Source organism: Talpa occidentalis, unplaced genomic scaffold (assembly GCF_014898055.3).
Source record: "Talpa occidentalis isolate TD23 unplaced genomic scaffold, MPIMG_talOcc4v2.1 talOcc4.3, whole genome shotgun sequence".
NCBI lineage: Eukaryota > Metazoa > Chordata > Mammalia > Eulipotyphla > Talpidae > Talpa > Talpa occidentalis.
This window is the reverse complement of record NW_023603184.1, coordinates 12,927,823-12,933,185: the sequence shown is the minus strand read 5'-3', so window position 1 is coordinate 12,933,185 and position 5,363 is coordinate 12,927,823. Positions and strand designations below refer to the sequence as shown.

Here is a 5,363-nt window from a genome sequence, read left to right as displayed (position 1 = left end):
TTCTACCAACTTTTATTTATTTATTTTTTTTAAAAAGATTTATTTATTTATACAAGCACTCGGTACAGTCAGAAGCGCGGAAGGGTGAGAGAATTCACCAGAGTCAGAGCGGAGAGCAGAGCAGGCAGACTGATGAAGCACACTGCTGAGGGGAGCAGCGGGCGGCAGGAGAGGTCTGCGTGCCACGTGGGACCCTCACCCCGTTGCCCAGGGATCGAACTGGCGCTGCAGAGGCTGTGGGCAGCTTCGCAACCCAGCGCTCAACCGCTGCGCCACCGGGAAGGCCCTCTACCAACTTTTAAATGACCATAACATGGGGCCAGCATTGTAAATGATAATGTTACCCAGCCCAGTGCTATGTTGATCATTTCATTCATCCCCACAAGCAGAGATAATATTTTTTTTTTAAGAGATTTATTTTTATTTATTTATACAAGCACTGGGTACAGTCAGAAGTGTGGGAGGGTGAGAGAATTCACCAGAGCCAGAGCAGGGAGCAGAGCAGGCAGACTGACGAAGCACACTGCCGAGGGGAGCAGCGGGCGTGGCAGGATATATATGGTTTTATTCTGGACATTATAACTAAAACTGAGGCAAATAGGAGTTAGATGACTTACTCAAGGCCACCCAAACAGTCAATTTAGACTCAGAGTAAAACGCAGGTCTTACTAACCAGAAGCCAGGCACCATCTCACCATGGACAAAAGGACACCTTCTGTAAAGCATTTTCATAAGGAAGATTTTCCATATAGGAAAGACAAGATGAGGCTTTGGAACAATGAAAAAAGCCAGGTAAGAAGTCAATTTATAATGCCTCCCTTAAGAGATCTCAGAGCAGTTGGCATTAATATACCACCAAGCCCGTAGCACATTATTCCTGTCTGAGATGGGAGAGGTGAGTTCTCAGCTCATTCTCACTGCAGCTGCGATAACATTTCCATGAAAACTCCCAAGTTCTTAATCCCTTGTTCTGCTGAGAAAGACGGGCTCCCCTTTGAAGCTGGAGGATACAGTGAGCTTCTCAGCCTGTGCTCCTTTCTTCCCAGCCCCTGGGACAGGCTAGTGGGAAACCTTCCGATGCTCCAAAATCCAAATGAATCCAGATTCACCATTTTTCTTTAATTGGTAGAAGCTGATTTGTTTTGTTCCAAGGCGCGTCAGGGCCTGCAGGGTGAGTATTGTGCCCCAAGATTCAGCCCATTTCATCGTCCTTCATTAGGATGCAGGGGGGAGACCCAGCATCGTCAACTGGGCCAGAGGAACAAAGGCCACATGGAAATTGGAGCAGGGCACTGAATCCCTCACGCTCCACTTTTTCAAAACAAGATTCCGACCATTTACTCAAGAACTTATTTTGTCCTTGTGCTCCATACAAAGAAACAGGAAACTTCAGAGGAAAAAAGGGGGCCCAGTTTCCTACATGGTGGCCTGGGAGCCTGGGGGTCGCTGAGGGTGCTGGCAGGAAGCTAGCTTGGCCTCAAAGTTGTGGAGAGGGCCACTCCCCTTTTTTTTTGTTCTCAGAGAAGGTCACCTGGGAGCAGGGGAAAGTTTTTTTCTCCCCGAGAGAGCACCTAAGGAGAGGCCTGGGTATATTTGAGGTGGTCACACACCCCACCAAGGCCAGTTGAACTGAACAAGGCCAACCTGAGCATCTCCTGTTACCTACCTCTTTACCTGTTCCCTCCTCTTTGCCTATTTTTTTCTTTATGACTTGGGAACAAGAAATCTCCCCTCAGACCCATGGAATTCCACTAAAAAGAAATCCATTTCCAGCTTGACAAAATAGGCCTTCATTTCTGAAATACCCATTTCAATTCTTATTTTAAGAACTGGTGTTTATAACAGCTCATCTTGTAGGGTGAGTAGTGAAATCTCATGACCATTTATTTCAACAACAGTTCAAAAGTTTAAATACCTGTACCTTTCGAACTAACCACTCAACATCTAGAAATGTATCTTACGAAAATACCCCTGCAAGTGAACCAAGAAATAGAGGTTAGGATATTCATCGCAGCTCTTCTGCATAATGGTAAAAAATTACAAGTTATATCAAGAAACTATAGTAAGGGGTTGAAAGACTATGTGATCGAATATGCATCTAGACAATGGGATACTCAGCAATCATTTTTTCAAATGCCGTAGATCAACACAGACTGACCCAGAAAAAAAAAAAAAAATCCATGATATGGACCCTGAGAACAAGCTGAGAAGCTGCATGTATATTGCAATCCACTTTCATTTAAAATGGAGTTTCTCAACCTTGGCAGAAGTGACATTTAGGGAAGATAACTCTGTTGTGGGGGCTGTCCTGTGCATCATAGGGAGTTTGGCAGCCCCGCCCGCCACTACCTCTACCCAATAGCTGCTATAATGCCAGCCTCCTCCAGTTATGACAACCACAAATATTTCCAGACATAGTCAAATGTGCCCTAGGAGTGAAGGAAAAAATTGCCCCCAGTAGAGAACCACTGGTTTGAAATGATGTCTATGCACTGTATACCACACAAGAAAGTCAGGAAGGATATCACAAATTCTTAATCGAGGTTCTGCTGGGAAATACATCACTCAGGCAAAACAATATTTTCTTTTTTGTTTATACTTAGTACTGTTTGATTGTTTTTATAAATATAGAGTTCTTCTCTTGGTGGCACAAGGAGTTAAAATCTCAGCACTATGAAGCTATTGGCAGCTACTGCAGCACGAGTTCGATCCCTGGGCAGGAAGCTACCCACATGGCACAGCAGACCTCTCCTGTCTCGCCCGCTGCTCCCCTCAGCAGTGTATTAAAGTCAATCTGCCTGTTCTGCTCTCCACTGTCTCTGGTGAATCTTCTCACAGTCCCCCTCCACACTTCTGGCCTATCTCCCAGCTTTTGCATGCATAAATGAATAAAATAAATGTAAAAAAATAAATATATAGTTCTTCAATAATTGAATTGAGAACTGATTTCTATTCTTCTCCCACTCACAGACTCACAGAAAATAAAGAGAATCCCCTTATATCTTATATCAACAGATAGTCAGTATTCTCCATGGAAAGGAATGACAGGAGAGCCTCACCTGGTGTGGGGAGGCCTTGAGCCGACATGATAATGACACCATGACACAAACAGAACTCACTGCTTATCATCTGGAGTCTTACCCAGACCCGTGGTGAGAAGCATGTGGGACAGAGCATGCACAGAGTGAGCAGTGTGGAGTCCTGGCCTCTGATTTTTAATTTGATGGGTACCCGTGTCTTGCATTCTCTGCTTCTAATCTCTCATTTGCTAAAAGGAATCCTTCCACAAAGACTTTCTGATAGACCATCAAAGAGGTGTCTGCGAGCAGTGTCCCCTCATCAGACTTGGCACTACATAAATAAAAGAAGCAATTCTCATTAATATGTGCTTCTAAAGCTATTGTTTTAAACAAGTGCCTCATTCAATTTGGGTATTTCATAGCTGTGGAACCCCAGATTGCTTGGGTTTCTTGTTCATTTTGAAAGAATTTCCTTAATGAGATTTTTCACTAATCCATTCCTGAAGGAAAAAAAGTTTTTATTTTTTATTCTAGATGATTGACTGCTCTGGCAAAATGGCTAAGATTTGTTCAGGAATTATAAGGTAAACTGCCACAGTCAGTTATTGCAAGACTTCCCTCAGTGAGTTAGCTGCAGTGAGTGATGAATTTCCTAGAAGGCAAAACAAGCCTAAATCTTACAGAAAACAATAAAACATGTGGAGTCCCCACAATGATGCCACGAAACTGATGTATCCACTATCCACCACCACCACCCTCCCCAGTTTTGATGATAGAGAAGAAAGGAAATTGTGGTTTTTGAGTATTTCGAAAGGAGGCTAAGAATTCTCTTGTGAGTTTATAGCTGCTGTTTTGAGATTAAGTCATTTGAGATGGTTTATGAATCAAGTTATGAATCAGGTCATAATGACATAGCTTACATTTTTTCATTATGTATATTTGTTTTGGGTTTTGTTTTCTGGGTAGAATAACAATGCTGGGAAGTCGAATTTTGGCTCATAAATGACTCATAAATATTTCAGTCACAACTTTTGTACCAGTTTCTCCCCACCTTCCAGCCCTGATTTGACCCAGCTTCTTGAAGTCATTTTGCATTACTTGTTGATATTTTACTTCTCTCCATTTTAACCTTTGTGTATCAAAACACAAATACCATATAGTCAGTTCATCTAGAAATCAAGTCTAACCTTTTTAGTCTCCCCCTCTGGACCTGAAAGTAAAACTCAAGATCTGGCATTATAAGACTCCAGAATCACTCTACATACAAATACCCACAACAGAGAAGGCAGCTCCACTCTTCTCTGCTTGTGTACCACAAATGAGGCAGGATCATGAAGCAGAACATCATTCTCTAACTATTCAGTGTCACCACATTCAGATCAGCTGTCACAACCAAAGCAAGGGATGCTTCTGGAAGAACCCAGAAGCCCACTCAAGACATAATAGTATGTCTTCATCTATACTCTTTGCAGGAAAACACTGATGAAATTCACTGAAAAAATGGATGAACTTTCTAGAACGTGTCAGACCAGGCCCTGTTAGAAGGACCCCAAAGTACCTATGCATACCAGTTAGAAGTGATTGAAGCAGCCATTGCTTCTGCTTAGATGCCTTTTCATTGTTTCTGGGGACCTCTTGCCTCTCCACCCCCCTGTCCCATGCTATGTTGTTTCACTTCCAAAGGCCCACAGCTGCAATCCTTCTGCTCACGGGCACATGCATAACAAGCCAGGAGTGTCCTCATTCATGCCCAGGGCAGCACTTAGCCAGGGGCTGATTTGCAGTGGGGGTATGAAAGCCCAGCAGCCCTGCTTTAAAGTCAGGACACGCTTTGAGATGTATTTACATTCCAACTCTTACTGCCAGCTGGGATTTTGCCTGAAATCACCCCTTTGCTGGATTTTCTTATCGATCCAGCTTCCCTTCTCCATTACCTGCTTCTTTTGGGAACATGTCCTCAGTGCATCACCTGCACACACATTCACACACCTACGGACATGCTTCTGAGGATCCATGCCTAGATCATTATCTGTCTTCTTTCGGTTCCAACCCTAAATTACAATTCTTCTTGTTCTTTTGCACAACTTCTGTAGATCTGCACATATGTGACACCTGTAGCTTGTGACACCTGTTTATGTCTCAAACAAGGTCTTGGTTACCAGATCCCCCTGGTAAAAGATTTCTTGTTGAAGTATCTAAGTCCCTCTCCGCCAAAGGCACAGTCAGAGGTACCACACAGCAGGGCTGACGGTCCTGGTACTGCCACATGCAGTGGTCTGCAGACACTCTTCCCAAAAGCAAGGGTTGGCCATTTGACTCAACAAGTTCTAGTTTCTCCCCTTC

The 5,363-nt window shown here is 43.5% G+C and overlaps 1 protein-coding gene across 1 annotated transcript in view; it reads right to left on the bottom strand.

The window, feature by feature from the left end:
• Window positions 1-5,363, bottom strand: part of PAMR1 (peptidase domain containing associated with muscle regeneration 1) — an 80,727-nt gene that overhangs the window by 25,551 nt on the left and 49,813 nt on the right. The window lies entirely within an intron of this gene.